Below are 20,683 nucleotides of genomic sequence, written 5' to 3' on the forward strand. Positions count from 1 at the left end.
TAGAGCCCAGGAACCACAACTACTGAAGCCCACACACCCTAGAGCCTGTGCTCTGCAACAGGAAAAGCCACTGCAATAAGAAACCCAAGCACCACAACTACAGAGCAGTCCCCACTCGCCACAGCTAGAGAAAGCCCAAGAGCAGCAATGAAAACCAAGCACATCCAAAAATAAATAAAATAAAATAAAAATGAGCAATTTGTCTAAAATCATACAGCTGATTAGGACAGAGCCAGGACTGGAGGTTTGCTATGGACACTTAGCCTCATAGCTGGGTTGCTCCTAAAAAACCAGATGGTTTGCCACAAACCCATCTGAGAAATAAGTAGGGTATAAATAATAAATGATTTTATCCTCCCTGCTTTTACCTCTCCCTTGATTACTAGTAGAAGCAAGCAGAACTAGAGAGCATATAGAAATTTCCAATTTTGGTCTTAAAGAAGTACCTTGAATTCTACTAACCCTCCTGCTGAGAACTAAAAAGGCTAGAAAGTGAAAGTGAAAGTTAGTCGCACAGTTGTATCCAACTCTTTGAGACCCCATGGGCTGAAGCCCACCAGGCTCCTCTGTCTGTGGAATTCTCCAAGCAAGAATACTGCAGTGGGTTGCCATTTCCTTCTCCAGGGGATCTTCCTGATTCAGGGATCAAACTCAGGTCTCCTACACTGCAAGCAGATTCTTTACCAACTGAGTCACTAAGGAAGACCCCAAAAAAGGCTAGACAAATATATAAATCAACAGGAGAAAACATTGCAGAGCAACCAATGGAGGCAGAACTTGAAGGTCTATGATCCTTGAGAGAAGAGAAGCAAAACAGTTGAGTTCCACATTCATCCTAGCTCTTTTTCTGAGGGCATTTTATTTTCCAAATCACAAGCAGTCTTTTTGAAAGGAAAAAAAAGAACCATGAAGAAGGAGCCTAAAAACCTGCAACCAAATTTCAAAGTTATTGGCCAACTCAAAAATTTTAGATGTTCAAAACAAGAAACCAAGAAACTCAGTGAAAAGCAGTATTTGGAGTGGTTAAAGACCAGAGATTTCAGCAACTATGTGCTGCAAAATAGACAAATGTTTATTTTGGATCTTGATAAACACATCAAGTTTTCTATTGAGACCCTAAGGGCACCATAGCCTAGTAATAAGAAACACATCTAAAGAATAAATACTATGCCCTAGGGGAAAGACAAGGGGTGAAATAGCAAGCTTAAGACAAAGCCTCAGCAGGATCAAGTCAATCCACTTTTACCTTATCTGACTGAGGAAAGAAATGTTAACCCTCTTCAAGTACAAATAACATATATCATCCAGAGCCCCTACAAATGTTCATTTACAATGTCCAGCATCTAATTTTAAAATAAAAGATATTCTAAAAAGAAAAAAAAAGAAGGATCAAATGACCAACCCCCCCCAAAAAAAATAGATAATAGAAACAAATCCATAAATGATCCAGATATTAGAAATATCAAATAGGGACTTTAAAATAACTATGAAAAAAAAAAAAAATAAAATAACTATGATTAAACTTTCAAGAAAATAAGGGGGAAGGTGGAGAAACAGATGAAAAGATGAGAGATTTAGAAAAGACAATTAAAATCTGTAAAAAATAAATGCATATTCTAGAAATTAAAGGCTACCTGAAATGGTTTCACGAACTACATAAAGCAAAAGACAGGGTGAATGAACTCAAAAAGTAGTCAACAGAAAACATCTGAACAGCACAGAGAGAAAAAATTGAGGGGAAAAAGAAGCAGAATAAGACTTCCATCTTCCATTAAGGATGCAGAACGATGGAGAGTCTTGCTCCCCTCTTTAAAACAACAATTTCGAAAATTCAGATAATCTGAAATTTTACAATTTTTGTTTAGCCAATCAGTAACCTGAGGTTTCAGGGGAACCAATTATCTGCAGAAAGACAAATCAACTGGGGAAAAAAATACACAACATAAAAATTGAAAATTATATTTTATTTGGTGGACTTACTGAGGATTTAAGTCCAGGATACAGCCTCTCAGATTACTCTGAGGGACTGTTTCAAAGAGGTAAGGGAGGGACTTCCCTGGTCCAATGGTTAAGAATTTGCCTGCCATATATACGGCATCTAGAAAGATGGTATTGATAAACCTATTTGAAGGGCAGCAATGGAGACACAGATATAGAGAACAGACTTAGGGACATGGGGACAGGAGGAGGGGATAGGAAAAAGATGGTGGGACAAATGGAGAGATTAGCATGGAAACATATATGCTAACATATGTAGAACAGATAGCCAGTGGAAATTTGCTGTAAGACTCAGGGAACTTAAAACCAGACTGTGACAACCTAGAAGAGTGGGATCAGGTAGGAGATGGGAAGGAGGCTCAAGAGGGAGGCGACATATGTGTACCTGTGGCTGATTCATGTTGATGTATGGCAGAAACCAACACAATATTATTGTAATTATCCTTCAATTAAAAATAAACCAAAAAAAGAATAATGAGAAAAAGACAATAAAATTTTAACAAGCACAGTCACTAAAAATAGAAAGCAGACAGCAGAGCAAATAAGAAATTGAGGCCATTAGCTACTCAGAGCAGAAGAGTTCAATAACAACACCCTGTAAACCAATTTTATAAGTTAGATATAACTTATAACAACAAATTGTCTTACTTTGCTTTTAAACCTAACTTCAATATCAAAAAATAAAACTGAATGCAATGCAGATTTTTAATTAAACAAATAAAAAAGAATTTGCCTGTCAATACAGGGGACACGGGTTCAATCCAAGATTTCACATGCTGTGGGCAACTGAGCCCATGTGCCACAACTAATGAATCTGCGTATCAGAAATACTGAAGCCTTCACCCCTAGAGGCCATGCTCTGCAACAAGAGAAGCCACTGCAATGAGAAGCCCATGCGCCATAACTAGAGTAAGTCCCGCTCGCCACAACTAGAGAAAGCCCTCACACAGCAACAAACACCCAGCACAGCAATAAATAAACGAACAAATGAAATTAAAGAAAAAAAAAACACCGTAAGTCCCAATGTAATGGGTGTTTTAGAAACGGGCCCTTGGGGGAGTAGTTAGCGTTACATTAGGTCATGAGAGTGCTGTCTTCATGATGCAATTAGTAAGCTTATAAAATGAGGAAAAGATGAAACATCTCTTTCTGTATAAGAACAGAGGAAAGGCCATATGAGGATGCAGTAAGAACGTGGCTGAGTGCAAGCCAGAAAGAAAGCTCTCATCAGAACGTGATCACGATCTCTAACTTTCAGTCTCCAGAGAAACAAGAAAAATTAATTTCTTGTTTAAGTCACCCAGTCTATGGTGTTTTGTTACAGCAGCCTGAGCAGATTAAAACTGAGGCTTATTATGAAGAGACAGTAATTAATGCAGTGTGGTGTCAGAAAAAGCACCGACACATAGTCAATGAAATAGGGTCCAGAAATAGACCCACAAATATATGGTCAACTGGCTTTCCACATGTTATAAAAGCAACTCAATGTAAAAAGGATAATGTTTTCAACAAATGGCACTACAGCAACTGGGTATCCATATGCAAAAAAGAAAAATTCATTTCAATTCACAATTTGTGCCCTATTTTAAAAGCAACTCAAAATGGATCAAGGACTGAAATCCCAAATCAGAAAGTATAAAGCCTCTAGAGAAAAAAAAAAAAACAGCAAATCTTTGTTATCTTGGACTATACAAAAATTTCTTGGATATAATGTCAAAAGCACAATCCATAAACGAAAAAACAATAAGATGAATTTCCTCAAAATTAAGAACTTCTGCTCTCCAAAAGACACGATAAACAGAATGAAAAGATATACCATGAATAGGTATAAAATATTTGCATATTACAAATCTGATAATAAACTTACAACCAGAATATTTTTAAAACTCACAAAACTGAATATTGAGGATAAACAACCAAACAATTTGTTTATGGGCAAAAGATTTAGATATTTTACCAAAGAAAATATCAGGTGGCAGAAAAGCATATTGGAAAGATGCTACCTCATTAGTCACCAGGAAAAGGCAAATTAAGACCACAATTAGATACCACTGTATACCCATTAGAATGGCTAAAACTAAAACGGTGCGGGGGGATGGTGGGGGTGGGAGAAGGAAAGGAAAGGAAAAGAAAGAAAGAAAAGAAAAAAAATTACAATACTAAGTACAGATGAGTTTGCAGAGCAAATGGAATTCTCACATACTGATGGAGGGAATGATCTCTAGAAGAGTATACAAAAACAGATTATAAAAATCAACTATTTTATATGTACTAAAAAAATGAATTTTAACAAAAGATACCTTACAATTTTTTAAATAGAGTATCTTCAAATACTTCTCTGTCTCCCCCATCTGTTCTTTCTGGGACTCCAATCAGATTTGTATCAGGCCCTTGATAATATTCCACAGATCTTTAACACAGTGTTATGTCTCTCTTCTCTATGCTTATTTCAAATAGTTTCTATTGCCATGTCTTCAAGTTCACTAATCTTTTCATCTGCAATGTGTAAGCTGCTACTAACCCCATCCAGTGTACTTTTCATTTCAGATGATGTATTTTTTTATCTCTAGAAGTTTAATTTCAAATATATCTTTTTTATATCTTCTTTTTTTACACCTATTTCTCTCCTACTTAAGCTCTCCTACTTTCTCTCCTACCTACTTCTTCCACCTTCTTGAACAATATTTTAATACATATGGGATGGGATATACAACAAATATTAAAATACTTGCTTCAAAGGTTTTGTCCTCTATATCTATAATGTGTCATTTCTGTGTTTTTTCTATTGACTGATTTCCCCTCTTGTTACAAGCTCTATTTTTATGCATTATTACATAAAGTAAATTTAAATTTTTTTTAAATGGTAATTTAAAGTCAGAGGACAGTTAAAACGAGTTTTACACAGTTGGGTGCCGCATTTTTCTGCATTCCTTTAAATACTTTTGGACTTCATTCTAGAATGCGGCTAAGTTATTACTTGGAAACAGTTTGAATCTAGCAAGTCTCGTTTTTTTCTGCTCTGTTACAGAGGTCCAAAACAGCCTTTAAAGGGCTTCCTGGGCAGTCCAGTGGTTACGACTCTGAACTTCCACTGCAGGGGATATGGGTTTCCTACGTGGAACTAAGTTCACACCTGTCTTGAGGCCAAAGAAAAACAAAACAGCCTTTAAACTAGGACTAATTTGGCTCTACTACTGAAACAAGCCTTTCATGAGAACTTGACTCAATGCCCAAGGAGTTAGGTTTTCCACTTGGGTTAGTAGTTTCCCAGTCCTGTGCAAGTTCTAAGGATTTTTCTGATTGCTCTTTTCCAGTTCTTCTTTCTCAGAAATCAGTGGTTTCCTCACATGCATGTCCTTATCAGCCTTCTCTGTTACTCTCTCCTCCTCCGTACTCTGCCCTGTGAACACCAGCCATCTTGAACTGAACTCTGAACTCCATGAGATCTTTGGGCCTGGAAACCCTTTCTAGGCAGTAAGCTAAGACAATCACAGGGTTCATCTTATTGCCCTTTCAAAGATCACCATCCTGTGCTGCCTGTTGTCCAATATCTGAAAATCTTTTCAGTTGTTTATGATGAGAGTAAGTCTGGACCCTGTCACTCCATCTTGGCCAGAAGTGGAAATCTATGAGTAATTATGAGTGCCTACTATTGTACTGGATGCAGCCTTAGATGCTGAAGACACAGTCGTGACCCACACAGACAAGGGTCCTGTCCTCCTGGAAAAAAGCTTTTTTAAAAAAATGAAAAAAACAATGGACCTCCAGGGAAGCCCCCATAGCATCTTTTAAATTTTATTTATTTTGGCTACAGTGGGTCTTCGTTGCTTTGTACTGGCTTTCTTTAGCTGTGGAGATCAGGGTTACTCTTTATTGTAGGGAGTGGCCTTCTCATTGTGGTAGCTTCTCTTGTTGTGGAGCATAGGTTCTAGGTGCGTGTGCTTCCATAGTTGCAGCACATGGGCTCAGCAGTTGTGGCTCGTAGGCTTAGATCCACAGCATGTGGAAACTTCCCGGACCAGGGATCAAACCTGTGTCCCTTGCACTGGCAGGCGGATTCTTATCCACTGTGCCACCAGGGAAGTTCCAGGAAGAAGCTTTTTAATAAAGGCCTGTGAAGATCAGTATTGGGTTCTACAGCAGGAATAGATAGAACTAAAAAGTCTTCATTCTGCCTTTTAGGACTTTCAGATCTACAGCTTCAAAAAATAGCAGATTACACTGGAGGGCAGAGGATAGGCAAAGAGGTGAAGCAGACATCTATATAAAAACTTGGCCTATCATTTTTTTGCTTGTTTTTTTTTGCTCTCTTTCTTTGTGTGATTTTTTTTCATTATTGGTTTTTTTTTTTTTTACTACATTTTGCAAACAGAATGATAGTTGGCCATAACAAAGCAGCATTAGTTTAAGAACGAATGTGGGTAACTATAGTGTCCATTCAACAGAATCCTAAATCGAGTTGATTTATATGAAATATTTACTTATTGAGTAAGTAAATGCTTGATAGGGACAGCTTTTTCCCTAACTTCAATTCAACAAATAATTATGGACAAATTCACAGCTCAGAGTAGTGTATGGTGCCTTTTCGTCCACTGCTATGCAACTTGTATTATTATTCCTATATCTGTCCCCAGATACAGAATTCTCTCCAGAAGAATCTCTCTTATTCAAGACCACCTACATAATTTGTGGGGCCCAGTGTGAAACTAAAACGTGCCCCTCCTTGATCAAAAAAAGAATTACCAGATGTTGAGGACAGAGCATTAAAGCAAGCATGGGACCCCTCTGAGAGTGGGCCTTGTGTGACTGCCAAGGTCGCACACCCATGAAACCATTCCTGCTCCCGTCTCACCTCCAAACAAATTCCAGTCTCCTCTATGATGCCCTCAACCATCTGTCAGACTGACAGGAAGGCTCTCCAGCAGCCTGGTAACACAGTTAACACAAACAGTCAAAACATTTGCATTATTCGCAGATCAAATGCACAGTGCTTCTCCTAGGGTTGTAACATAACAGGTACTTGATAAACACTTGTTGGATAACAAATAATGAAGAAATCATGCCCTAAGAAAAGGAGTTAGTTAGCATAGCTTTGATCATCAGGACCTTTCTGGAACCCATGAAATCTTCCCACATGGGTGATCCCTTCTTGAACTCTAAGGATAGGTCTACCAGTGTTCATACCACACTAATGTCATTTAGCAATCTTTGGAGGAAAACTGTTTAAAATGAAGGAATTGGGACCTCCCTGGTGGTCCAGTGGTTAAGACTCCATGCTTCCACTGTCAAGGGCGTGGATTTGATCCCTGGTCGGGTAACTAAGATCCCACATGCAGCATGGCTTAAATAAATAAATAAAATGAAGGAATTACATTTAAAGGAAAGGCAGAGAACCAGCAAACTGAAAATTTCAACTTTCCAATCATAAACTGAGCTACTGTTAAGTGGATACAGATCTACATTATCTTGTTATCAGCTAAAAAGAGAACAGATTGAGAAATTATCATGCTTCCAAAAAGGTAACTGAAAAAATCAAGTTCCAAGGAAAAGAACTTCGCAGCCCTCCCATTCCTCCCAGGCTCAATTCCATCTGGCCTTGGTGCTAGCCAGGGTCATAAAATAGCTGCTATCTGGAGGAGTGAGGCAGGTTATCTTGTAGAATCTAACAGATTTTTAGAGCAAAATGGACCTTTAAGATCGTCTTGTTAACCACAACTGAACTGTGGGCAATGCAGGGCATCAAGCTGCAAACAACTGCCTGGTCAGCACGGTGTAAGGACTCTGTGTTCTGCTGGTTGTGCACTTGGGCCTGCAGTGAATCCGACAGTCTATCACACACCTTCAGCTTCATGAAGATGACATCCAGTCCCTCTCTCTAACTGGGACCTTGAGAAGTCTCCCCTCATTCTGTCTTCCCAAAAACCTGAAGGTCCTTTCCAATTCGATGATTCACTGATGTCCCAGCACCAATTGTTCTAAACATGAAATTACACTTATCTTAAAAAAAAAAAAAAAAAGAAATTACACTTATCTTGTCAGATGCCATCTCCTCCCAAATTCCCTCTGTTACCCTCTAGGTAAAGCAGTCCTTATCCTTATTTTCTCCTTCTGTCCCCGCAGAGGTACTTGCCTCACTTGGCCTTGTGTATAGAGCTAGGCATATGTCCAAGCCAGGTACAGGGTCTGGGCTAGAGCTAGGGCTATTGTTCCCTCTCATCAGAGGGGAAGTTCCCTGACAGAAGACTTCGTGAAGGAGAAAAAAAAGACATGGAATGGGGTGCAAAGGAAAGCATTTAAAGATTCATCTCTTTAGTCACAGTTTTGGAAAGGGTGGAGCCTAAACACCAGCCCATGCAAATTACTGGGGACAGTTAAATGGCAGATTTAAAGGGGTAGTAATGACAAGTGTTTTCCAAGGACCCCTTTATTTTTTAATGTTTTCTATATTCAAGTATGATTTGTTTTTTGAAATGTTTGCCATTTCTTATGGAATTCTGCTGTTTTTTAAATTTTGCCTATGAGAAATTTAAGGTCTTTTTCTCTTTAGCTTTGTCTCCCACACAGGTTCCTTTCAGGGTAATGAGACATTGAAAGTGTAAAGGGTGTGAAAATAGAGGAGGGAGATGATAAATACCCTTCCACACTGCAAGCACTGGTCTTGGCCAATTCAAAGGCCAAGCACTAGATAACCTTTTCCTTCAATAAAGAGTTTCTAGAAATACCTAACTGAAAGATCAACGAAATGTTCTCTCACCACAGAAAGCAGAGTGAAACTAAGGTAAGTCCTAAGGAATTAACCTTTCTGCTCTGGTGTTAAGAAATCTTATTCCTAAAGATTCTTTCTCGACATCCTGTTTGTAATTTTTCTATCTCTTTGGTTCTACTTCCCTCTCTTTTTCATCTCTGTCTGTCTCTCATACTCCTTCCTCTCTGTTTCCCACCTCTGTTATATCTTGCAGTGTGTTGCCTAAGAAAGCTGTGATAGACGGAACTCTGGGAAACAGCTTCCCAAACTCCTGTGGGGACCACCTCAGTCCCTGCAGAGTGGAGCTGGTGACTGAGACAGACACAGATGAGAGTGTGTGTGTCAGGGAGCTGGTGGGTGAGCAGTCAAGGCTTTATCCTGGGAGCGACTTCCCTGGTGCTCTCATGGTTAAGACTCTATGCTTCCAATGCAGGGAGCCTGGGTGTTTGATCCCTGGTTGGGTAACTAGATCCCGTATGCTGCAACTAAGTAAGAGATCCCACATGCCCCAATGAAAATCAAAGACCCCATGTGCCACAACTAAGACCCGGTGCAGCCTAATTAATTATTTAATATTTTTTAAAGGCTTTATGGGGGAATGAATGAGGCTCGTGAAGAACTCAGTGAGGCCCTGCGAACACAGTCATGTGGTCTAGAGATTCAGCATTAACAACAACCTCCCACAATTAGTCTTACAGGACTGTGACTAGAATCTTTATTTTCTATTTGCTGAACTTCTTGGGAGACTTTTGCCTTGGATTCTGATTAGAGAAGCCTAACCTCTAGTATTCCTTATTGATCTGTAGTTGGCTAATTATTTCCCATGGTTAAATTGTGAGGTGGACAAAGTCTAGGAAAATTGGTGTTCATTTCTCACTTCTGACCCTCCTAGGTGCTCTAAGTATACCTTATTGGTGAAAGTCTATTCTTGTTTGAAAAAAAAGTTATAAGGAAGTAATCCTTGACCAAAATGTTTGTTATTAAGCATTTCAAGGTTTTTCTCTCTACCTCTCTTTCTTCTTCTTCTTCTTTTTTTTTTTTTTTTTTTATTTTTAACTTTTAAGGCAGGATTGGACAGATTTGGAGTCAGAGACTCCATGAGAAATGATTTCGTGCCTTTAGGGAAAGTATTTTAACCATCTTGAATCTCGAGTCCCACTTCTGCAAAATGGAAGTGATAAGTTTACCTGCCTACCAGATTGAGAGTCTGCCTAAATGAGAACAAAAGGGAAAGGAGAAAAAATGTCTGTATAAATGGTAAGATGCTCCCAAAACTTTAGTACCTGAAGTATAAACATCCTAATATGGATCCTTTTGCTTTTTTTAAGTTATATTGTTCATTTATCATATTTCAGGCACTACTCCAAGCCTGACATGTATTTCACTCATTTTCATCCTATCCACACACCTTTGAGGAAAGTACTATTACTATCCCAGTTTTCCACACAAGGGAACTCAAGCTTAGAAAGATGAAATGCTTAAAGAGGTTAAACAACTTGCCCAACTGCTGATAAGTGGAAATCTTAGTTTTGAATCCAAACAGTTGGGTATTTCTCAAGTAGAGTCGAGAACTCCCAATCCGTAGGTTCCCAAATCCCCTTGTCTCTCCTAATCAGAGGGTACTGATAGGGGCATTGCAGCTGGGGCACTGATTCAGACCCTCAGTTCACATCTCCCCAAGGAAACTGTTCCAGTTCCTGATAAAGCCTTCTAGAAGCAAGTATTGCAATGAAGATAAGTTTTGATATAATGGCATTCTCCAGAAAGGAATTAAGGCAACTCTGATAGTAGGGAAGGGCAGCCCAGATGCACTAACTTTGAAGTCTGTAAACTCTGCCTGTGATCCAGTCCATAGGTCAGTTCTCAAGAACTCTTCCAGGCCTGTTGACTCCATTACCTAAAAGAGTAGAACCTGCCTTCAAGAAAGATGGAACAGAGTGGTGGCCACCATCTCATTTCCCTCCTATCCTCTCCACCTGTGCAAGCCTTTCCAAGGAAACCACTGACCATATCACAAAGAGTAGGAGAAGGGGCCCTGCCTGGGTCAGACAGGGGCATGGAAAGGAGAGGCCATGTCTGAGACATGCAATAAAGGACAGCACAGATGACTGGGAAGCCAGTCTTCGGCACTAAAGCCCCTTCTCTGTTCCCTTTTCTCCATCCTGTCTTCTTCCTCTCCAGCCTGATCAAAATCTGTCCTCAGGAAAAGATCAGATTGGCTGCTTCCCTGGGAACCAAAGTCAGGAAGTATCTATGTAGTTTCTCTGCCCTGTAAAGGGCTTTGCAGAATTGGTGAGCAAAAGAGGGAGGTGGGCTTTGTCATAGTCAGGTTTCTTTTCCCTGTGCCTAGATCAGTGCCTGGCTCTTTAGTTGCTGACTGAATGAATTTTGGAGGCCAAGGAGTCCTTTTCACAACCCTTAAACTGAACACCTATTGGCACTGGGCTGTGGACCTGTGGGCCACAGAAGTTAGAGCTTCTGAGCAGAGGAACTTCGGATGCTAAGAGATCCAGGCCTATGTGGGTGCTGGGCAGCACACTGTGTAAGCCAACACTAAATACTGTATCACTACATGTACCCAGGGTGCCCTTCAGCTCCTAGCAGAGATTTATAAGCTTCACTCCAGCCTCCAATCCCTGCTTCCAAAATTCCAAATGCTGGCTCTACCACTGGAGGACATGCTCCCACCTTTCTGGGGCACAGAGCAAGGGGTCTGGATTAAGTGCACTGCTAATGCACTGAATTGTGCCCTCCTTGCCCCAATTCAGGCTCCTCCTGTGGCTCAGCTGGTAAAGAATCCACCTGCGATGTGGGAGACCTGGGTTTGATCTCTGGATTGGGAAGATCCCCTGGAGAAAGGAAAGGCTACCCATTCCAGTATTCTAGCCTGGAAAATCTCATGGGCAGAGGAGCCTGGTGGGCTGCAGTCCATGGGGTCACAAAGAGTCGGGCATGACTGAGTGACTAACACTTACTTAACCCCCAATTCATATGATGAACCATTAAACCTTAATGTGACCATATTTACAGTAAGGAAGTAATTAAGTTTTAATGAGGTCATAAGGGCAAGACCCTAATCCAACAGAACTATTGTTGTTATTACTATTGAATACTTTGGCCACCTGGTGTGAAGAGACAACTCATCGGAAAAGAACCTGATGCTGGGAAAGATTGAGGACAAGAGGAGAAGGCGACAACAGAGGATGAGATAGTTAGATAGCATCACCAACTTAATGGACATGAACCTGAACAAACTCCAGAAGATAGAGAAGGATGGGGGAGCCTGGTGTGTTGCAGTCCATAGGATCACAGTAGGACATGACTTAACAACAGATAAATAAACAAAAAATTATTCTTATAAAGTAATACACCAGAGTAGTCACTCTCTCTCCACCATGTGAGGACAAAGCAAAAAGATGGCCATCTGCAAGTCAGGGAGTCCTCATCAGAAAATAAACTGGCCAGCACAAATACATACATACATTAGGTTTAAGCCACTCAGTCTACGGTATTTTGTTATGACAGCCTGAGCAGAACAAGACACCTGCGTCCTCTAAAATACTTCACAGACTTATGCTCAGAGAGGTCCCGACGAGCAGACAAACCTTCTAGGCCCACTCTTACCCAAGCCACATTCCTTCCTGTTATGTATCTTTTATCCACACAAATGGAACCAACACTGCTTTTTCTCATACTCCAGTTCTCCCTTGCCACATCTAAGACATTTTTTAAATGGGAATTTTGTTTTTCCAACTTTAACTGAATTTCAGATTTCTGCTTGTTTTTCCATTTGGGTTTTGCCTTTTTTTTTTTTTTTTGGCCTCACTGCATGGCATGTGGAATCTTAGTTCCCTGACCAGGGATGGAACCCATGCCCCTGCAGGGGAAGCTGGAGTCTTAACCACTAGACAACCAGGGAAGTCCTGCCATATCTTAGGTATTAAGTTGTAAATGAGGCAGATTTTGCAGGACAAGAATGCTTTGAAAATCCAGGCATACCATGGGGCCCTGGTGGTACAGAGAATCTTCTCTCCCTTAATCTGTCTTGGTCTCATGGTCTCAGCATCAAGAAATTGGACTTAAGATGTCTCCATTAAAATGGTCATGTTACTTTGGGGTAGAGGGATAATACTTTTAACACTCTTCAACCATTTAGTAGGTCAGCTGGCTCCCTCTGAAGGGAACTGGATAAAGTTCTCTTAAAATAATTGGAAGAAAGAAGGTTTAAGAGTCCTGAGAGGGAAAGCTTAGATACCAGAGCTTATGTCTAAAAGAGAGTGAAGCTAAAATCAGCAAAGCAGGCTTGCTGACATGATAGTGTTTCCCATTTCCCAGGAGACAGAAAACTAATAAAGCCCTTGATGCTGGCACAGCATAAACCTCAGCAAAGGCTAATAAACAATTATAAAGCATTTAAGATAAGACCTTAAATGATTAACTGATTATCTTGGAAATTAAAGAACAGGACCCCAGGGTATGGGACCTGATTATAAAGTCATACATATATATGTGAGGCGGGGCCAGGGTAGGAAGAGGGTGGCAGGAAGGAGCCCTATTAGAATAGGCTGAAGGAGAAGGGGAGGAGTGTGCAGATCAGTAGTCAGAGACAAGAAGTGGGAGAACTATGTTGACTACTACTGTACCTGTATCACTGCCATGTCTTGGGGTAGTCATAGTGCTGGACAAAAATCACAAAGACTATTGCCCTTTCCAAAGAGATACATAACCAACCGCCTAGGAGGGGAGCTAAAAAGAGATCATTGGAAACCTAAGGGATTTTCTATAAAGCTGTTATGAAGTGTTACCAGACTCATCTTCTGCATATTTTCCAATCCCAACATTCTGCCTTATTAAAATGTTGGGCCTTTGCGTTACCTTGGAAGTACCTTAGGGCAAGTCCCCAGTTGTTGTATACAATTTCAAGATGCTCTGCTGTCCAGTGACTGAGTTTTCATTGCCGTGCTGGTTTCCAGGAAAGCAGACCCCTAAATCACTCAGAATTGACCCAACAAATTTTTCTAAAAATTGCCAGGGTTTCCACTGCCAAAAAACTGGTCTCGTATATCTAAATAACTTAAGAATATTTTTAATATAAATAAAGCATTCCAACGATTTTCAAGAACCGTAAAATCTGTACTATACCTTCTGAGACCCAAGCAAATTAAAGATAATAGGATTGTTAGCGAACTGTTGACCAAAACTGCCTGCCCTGGCCAGGCACAACCAGTAACAGGTTTGCTTAAGTCTCCCACTTCAGGATGCTTCAAAAGAACACAAAACCAGTGTGGGGCTCAAAAACAACCCAGAGAAAACCTAAGACGGGCCAAGAAGGGGAGGACATACCAGTTGATAATATGTCTCGCCAACCTCTCAGAAATCCTTGTGCTGAAAACCATCATGACTGAGAGATGCACTCACTACCAGGAAGGGCCTGAGTTAGATCAAATGAAGGCACAACCAAGATGACTGGCCAGAAACAACCTAGAAAGCTAACTCCACCACCAGAAAACCTGAGACTGTGAGACACGTGGCAGAGCAAATCTTCCCAGTTCCTTCACCCTGCTGCTCTCTGCCTGAGTGCCCCTTTTCAATAATGCGCCTTTTGTTTTGCCAGTATGTCTCCTTTGACAATTCATTTCCAAGGATTCTGAAGTGGGACCCCTTCAAGAGCCCATTGTCAGGCCGTTGAAAGAGTCCCATCCAGTGACAGGATGACGCTGGCAATATATATTTACAAGAACAGAGGTTTGCAAAAATCAGAGGTAAGATGAAAACCAATTTTATTCTGAACAACCTTTTAGTTAAATCATTGAGGGTGAGCCCCCTGCACTGGAAGACTGAAGTCTTAACCACTAGACCACCAAGGAAGTCCCCAGATGTTCTAGATCTTGACTGTGGAGGTGGTTATACAGTTGTGGATATTAGACAAAAAGCACAAATGTGTGCAATTTACTATTATCAGTCATCATACTTTTTATAGACAAAGGAGCTGAGGGGATAATAGTCAGGGAACAAAAGGACACTATTAACACATTATTTTCCATTGGCACAATTTCTTGTTTATTTTTGATTTAACTTTCCTTTCTGATTCCTGCACTAGAATATAGGTCTACAGGAGCAATGTATCTGTCTTATTCATTACTATAACCCCAGAACCTAGAACACTACTTGGCACATAGTAGGCCATTAATAAATAGTTGATCAAATGAATGAGAATTAATGTGATAAGGACAACATAAAGAGGTGAAAGGGGATCAGAATGAGGGAAGTGCTGGAAGTGCTGGATATAAACTTGAATAATTTTACGATTCTGGAAGTTTATGTCAGTTCTTCCTTGGAGAATTTCCTTCCACTGCAGCAAGAGATGTCTTTCTTCTATAGCATTTCTTGTGTCATTTCTGACTGTTGCTATAGGCTAGCATTTTCTCCCAGCTAGACAATAACTATCTGGGGCAAGAAGTATCGTATACAGCTTTGCAGCTCCCTATGATGTACAGCACTTTAGCTACACTATGCTAGTTTGCTGAATGAATGAATAACTGAAACTTGAGTCCTGAATGTCCAGAGAATCCCTGAGGAATGGGCTCAGTATTATATGGGCTAAAGTCAAAGTGGTATATTCAAGAGTAAGTTTCATCCGGCCTCAGCATTCTACACCCAGGGCTGTTGCCTCCTTCCTAAGTGCTCCCAAACATGGGCCCTCAGTGACTTCCTCCCAGAAATCCATCTTCTCCTCCTCAAAACCTCCCTTTCACCCCCATCAATAAAGCCGTAGACAATGAGGCCCAGCAGACTCAGGCAGGTCCCTTCTACTGACCCCAAAAATTCACAGCGTAAATAATGAAGGGCTCCAGTAGAGTCAGGTGGTTCTCTCAACGATACCTGCACTTTTTAAACTCTATGGTGCAAATGAATAATCTGTGGAGAATCCTGTTAAAATGAAGATTCTGATACAGCAGTTCCAGTTTATGGGCCAAGATTCTGAACCTGAACTAGCTTCCGGGTGACACCAAAGGATGCTGGTCCAGTCTGTACTGCACCCATGTGGTGACTGGCAGCTACAGCAGTCACAACTCCAGATGCACCAAGTCTGACCAGAAAGCCAAGGGGGTTGATTGTTTAAGCAAACGCTGTGAAGCATATAAACACGTGTTCCCTTCAAGGTTTGCCCCTCGAAGCTTTGCTTGCTTCTTTCCTGATGCTGAGAACCTAGAGAAGAGCTCCACCTTCCAGCTGGAAGGGGTAGAGGAAAGGACCACATTCTCAGAATCAGAAACAGAAAAATGTGGTTTAAATCAAGAAGTCAAGGGGAGGGAGCTGAGGGCTCAGAGAGGGTGTCCCAGAGCAGTAGTCTCAATGAGGTCATCCCAGGCCAGTGTCTCTAGCTCTCAGCTTTGCCAGCCTGGAAACTCCACATTTTCTCAGGGCACCCAGAGATAAGCAGACTGAAGGGAAATGAATCATACCAACTAGACTCAAGGGTCTAAACCAAATGGCAACATAAGAACAAACACCAACTAATCAGAAACTTGTTTCAGAGCAATGCTTTTCCCTGCAGGAATGTCTACGTGTGCTTGTATATCATTACCAAAAGTCTGTTTTATGGGCCTGAAATCAGAGCAAGAGGAATCGAGGGAGGGGATATTGTGTCATTTTGATAGTTGGATACACCCATCTCCAGGATATTTGTATATCTGCCAAGAAGGTCAGCAGTCAGAAGTTAGGAGAACACATTGCCCCTCTATTAATCTTCCTGCACCTGGAAACTTTCTGTTCAGCTTTCTTTACTACATTCTTGACCTCAGAAGACACTTCAGTTGCCTTGGATTGGACATGAAAGGCTAAAATGGGTTACATCCAATGGTGTATGTCTGCGGGTTTTATTTTCTTGGTTGACTCCTTTTGCTCTTAGAAAGTGACTGCACCAGAACTTCTCTCTGAGAGCAGCTCATTGCCCATCACTGAAGCACCCAGCAGGAGAGGAACAGGGGGTTGGAGGGAGGGCCACTGGGGAAAAGCCAGATCCTTTCACTGCTTCCTACCCTAACACCTTATTCCAGGTTGCAGAGTTTAAAACCTGTATGGTTATTTAAGTGGTCAAAGGAACAGAGGTTGTCACATTCCTGTCGGCTGGTTCTTTTTCTGCCGGTGATGCTGATTTTCTACATGGACAACACTTACATCAGTGTCCAAAGTCGGGCAAGTTTCTCAGGCTCACCTTTCCTCATTCCATTCTCTTGTGGCCTGAGTTGTCCTGTTGTGTGGCTTTACACTCATCAAATTTAGGGAAGTGGCAGTAAGGAGACCTGGAAAATTACAGCACTCCACAGTCTCCTGCTTTTACAGGGTTCAGTATGCCTTTGTAAACAGATTGTCAGTAAAGACAGCACAACCCCACTTCTTTCTGACTTACTCTGCCACTCCCCGCCCAGGTCCTCTGGGAGAAGCTGGAGAGACTCTTTATTCACTGAGTCCTGCGCCATTCCCTCCTTGACATTGATACAGCCGCTGCCCAGCCGCCTGAAAGCCAACTCCAAAACTTACTTCCGTTTGCCTATTGCCAAATGGCAGACTTAAATTAGCTGAACCTGGATAAAGTGCTCACAAAACAAAGTAACGAATAATATTTGCATTAAACCTGAGGTAGGTTGGGGGGGGGGAAAAATTCTCAAGGAGAAAAAGCCCTCCCACCTAGAAGGCTGAGGAGACCGAGGCCACAAACTCTCTTTCGCAACCTCTTAGCGGCTACCGGTACCAATCCGTCCAGAGCGCCCAGATTTTTCGCTAGTCACAGTGTATTGTCTAATCTGCACGCTTCTAATTCTTAATAAATGTTTGCAGTGTTCCTATAATCTCTGCACTCCAAAGTATTGACTAGCAAGTGTGAGGCTTTTTTAGAGAACCCAGTTTATCATTTCACCACTGATAGCAAATGAGGAAAGAGAATGAGTACCAGACGGAACAACCTCCCCAAATTAAACAGTCTCATAACACAGAAGATGACGGTTGGCCGACTCACTGAAGCCCCTGGGTTCACTTTTTGCCGAGTTATTAATATAATTTCAGCCCTGACCTAATGTCAAGAAGCAGTTAGGGAAGAAATGCAGAAGAATATGGCTTCCCGAGTCTAAAAAAAAGGCGTTCCTGCCGTGCCATTGTTGCCACAATGCCGTGACTCGGATTCGAACCGAGGTTGCTGCGGCCACAACGCAGAGTACTAACCACTATACGATCACGGCGAGCTACTGGGACGCCGCGAGCAACGCGTCACCCAGTGTTGTCCTCGTCTAGATGGCCGCCGCTCTCGCCTGCCCAAGTCGCTCACTATCGGCCCCTCTGGTTCTGGCACAAAGCCCGAAGCGGAGTAGAGGCGCCGTAGACTCCGGGCCGAAGTCTCAGTTGGTCGTCCGCCTGGACCGTGAAAGTACTTTGCAAACTAAAGGACTCCTGGGACGCCGGGCCTGCGAACCATAATCTCAAGCAGCCTGAAGGGATGTGAGGCCTGCGCCTGCGGGTCGTCCGAATGGCGGCGCCGGTCTCCTCTCATACCCATTGTGCCCTGGCGCTCGTGCTGTCTGAACAGGCTCTGGCTGGGAATGGGACTGTCTCTTAACTCTCACAAGAAGGAAAATCAGTTCGGGCCCACAGCACAACTTCCTTCGAGATGCGGGGTAAGATAACCCCAAGACACCTCTCACCGCGGTAATGAAGCGGCGGTATCTGACCCGTGGGCGAATGCGGACTGATATTGAGACAGCCGAAAGACAGTGCGCCGGCGTACGCACGGGCAGAGAGGAGAGGTTTGAGATGGGCGGGAACCAGCAATGTCACAGCCAGGGGGCGGGGCTTTAAACAGAGAAGAGCTCAGGCGAGGAGCGGGACACGCGAGTCCCCAGTAGCTCGCCGTGATCGTATAGTGGTTAGTACTCTGCGTTGTGGCCGCAGCAACCTCGGTTCGAATCCGAGTCACGGCATTGCGAAAGCAGTGGCACGGCAAGGGGGCTGCATTTTAGCGTTCTCCATTTTTTTTTTTTTTTTTTAATCTTCAGTTTGTGACAATTTCCTCGAAAATGTATCCCAATCCCCCTGTGACAGAAACGATATTTACGCCAAGTCTGGCTACACTGGATTTCGAAAGAATATAGGCCTCCGCTTACGTTATCCGGCACAACCCAAACAAAGCACAGAACACTCAAGAGGCAAAGTGCTAAAATTGACATATGTACAAATTTCCATAGCAGCACTGGAAATGGGCTTCCGGTAATAGAAGTCTTCGCAGAAGAAGTGACCTTGGAAGTAGCTCTTACAGGCAGAAAGGGAATTTGTCATAGCAGCAAGCAGCCAGGATGATCTCGTGAGCTAAGTAAGGTCTTGAAATGGAACGAAGACAATTCCTCTTTGCAGGTCTTCTCTTTATCTCATCCCCATGACGCTTACAGACCCTGGTCTGAAATGTACTTAAGTATTAAGCGCTTCTCAAGGACCTGTTGAAAGCAAGTAACTAAGAAATGGAAACGACACTAAGGGAAGTCCACAAGATGAGCTGGAAAAGGCTCCGCAGTCGAGGGGGGTTGGGAAGAGAGGTAGAGGAGTGAGGCTCCATTCGGGTTTAGCAGGATCCTTCCGGCTGTTCTGCAGAGTGGGAAGGGGGGCAGTGATTAGAGCAGACGACACTGGAGAAAGACGGGTGGTCCATCTGGATTCACTCATTAGAACCAGTGGCACGTTCTCAGTTTAGCAAAAAGCCACTGCCTACTGTGGACTCAGCCTGGTTCTAGGCGTCCTGGGGACGAGAGCTCCGATGTATCCAGAAGGAAAATCGGGCTCCCTCCCTGCTGCGCCCAAGGACATAACAGAGGATGGCACCGGGTCCGGCGGAAGAACCGGTGAGCGGACGAGTCAATGCCGTCGGGGGAGCAAGGGAAGCAAGGAAGGGGGTGCTGCAGATGAGGCGAGCAGCAGGTTGAGATACATTCATGGAGTCCCTTCTAAGTGACCAGTCCAATTCTGGGGGTGTTCTCCTTCAGAGGCACCGTTCGGTCACTCGGGGAATCAACAAGAAGTCCTGAGGAGCGCCCCTCTGCCGGTCTGCGGTGCTGGAAGGGTCTCGAGGGCACAGCAGATGGGATTCCTCCAAGGAAGGCGAGTTACACAGCTTGTGAACATTCTGAGCTCCGGTCAGCCCCGTCCCTGGATACCCAAGTGGTACCCCCTAAACTCCCACCTCCCTCACATGGAACCCACTCTTCCTACTGCATCACCACCATCTCGGGAAGCTAATGGATCCAAACTGGAGAGAACCGGAGCAACTGGCAAAAGAGCAACGCGCCTGCGCATTCTCAGACTCGGCTTTAGGCCTGAACCCGCCCCATAGGTGGACCCTTTGGTGACGTGCGGAATGGGAAGGCCTATAACTGTTGAAGAAGACAATCCGAAAGCTGCTGTGACAGGTCTCCGGTAGCTCGCCGTGATCGTATAGTGGTTAGTACTCTGCGTTGTGGCCGCAGCAACCTCGGTTCGAATCCGAGTCACGGCATTGTGGCAACAATGGCACGGCAAGGGGGCTCACTTTTAAATTCCTTTAACCGCTCTAGTCCACGACGTTTTATGTAAATCATAACTCACTTTTTTGAAACGAAACACTGCATCTCTCTACTTTGAGAACTGAACCACCTCTGATCGCCACCTTCAATAATTCTCATTTAAACCTCTGAATACAGCATTAGAGCAAACAAATTGTAACCCTTTCCCTCCTGAAAAAAATTGAAAATCAGTGTCAAAATCATTCTCCTATACCAATAAAACAGCGACCCTGTAGCCTCGAGATTTCTTTTCTTTTCATGCATTAAAAAAAAAAAAGTGTTCATTTGCAAATAGAGAATTCAAAGCACAAGCCCAGTGAAAACTGTCTCCCTCTCATTCTTCACCCTATCTAGCAAT

At 42.6% G+C, this 20,683-nt stretch overlaps 1 protein-coding gene and 3 non-coding genes across 4 annotated transcripts in view; 2 read left to right on the top strand and 2 right to left on the bottom strand.

The window, feature by feature from the left end:
- Positions 1-18,544, bottom strand: part of SLC28A2 (solute carrier family 28 member 2) — a 56,265-nt gene extending 37,721 nt beyond the window's left edge. The window contains exon 1 of the mRNA XM_020912852.2: positions 17,966-18,544. The gene's annotated coding sequence lies outside the window, so the exon portion shown is untranslated. The remainder of the gene's footprint in view (positions 1-17,965) is intronic.
- Positions 17,911-17,982, bottom strand: TRNAH-GUG (transfer RNA histidin (anticodon GUG)). The gene has a single exon. It is a non-coding gene; the product is annotated as a tRNA-His (tRNA).
- A 101-nt stretch (positions 18,545-18,645) lies between the features above and the next one.
- TRNAH-GUG (transfer RNA histidin (anticodon GUG)) lies at positions 18,646-18,717 on the top strand. Its single transcript has one exon. It is a non-coding gene; the product is annotated as a tRNA-His (tRNA).
- Positions 18,718-20,207: 1,490 nt separating this feature from the next.
- On the top strand, positions 20,208-20,279 carry TRNAH-GUG (transfer RNA histidin (anticodon GUG)). Its single transcript has one exon. It is a non-coding gene; the product is annotated as a tRNA-His (tRNA).
- The last annotated feature ends 404 nt before the right edge of the window (positions 20,280-20,683 follow it).

Source organism: Odocoileus virginianus, chromosome 6 (genome assembly GCF_023699985.2).
Source record: "Odocoileus virginianus isolate 20LAN1187 ecotype Illinois chromosome 6, Ovbor_1.2, whole genome shotgun sequence".
Lineage (NCBI taxonomy): Eukaryota > Metazoa > Chordata > Mammalia > Artiodactyla > Cervidae > Odocoileus > Odocoileus virginianus.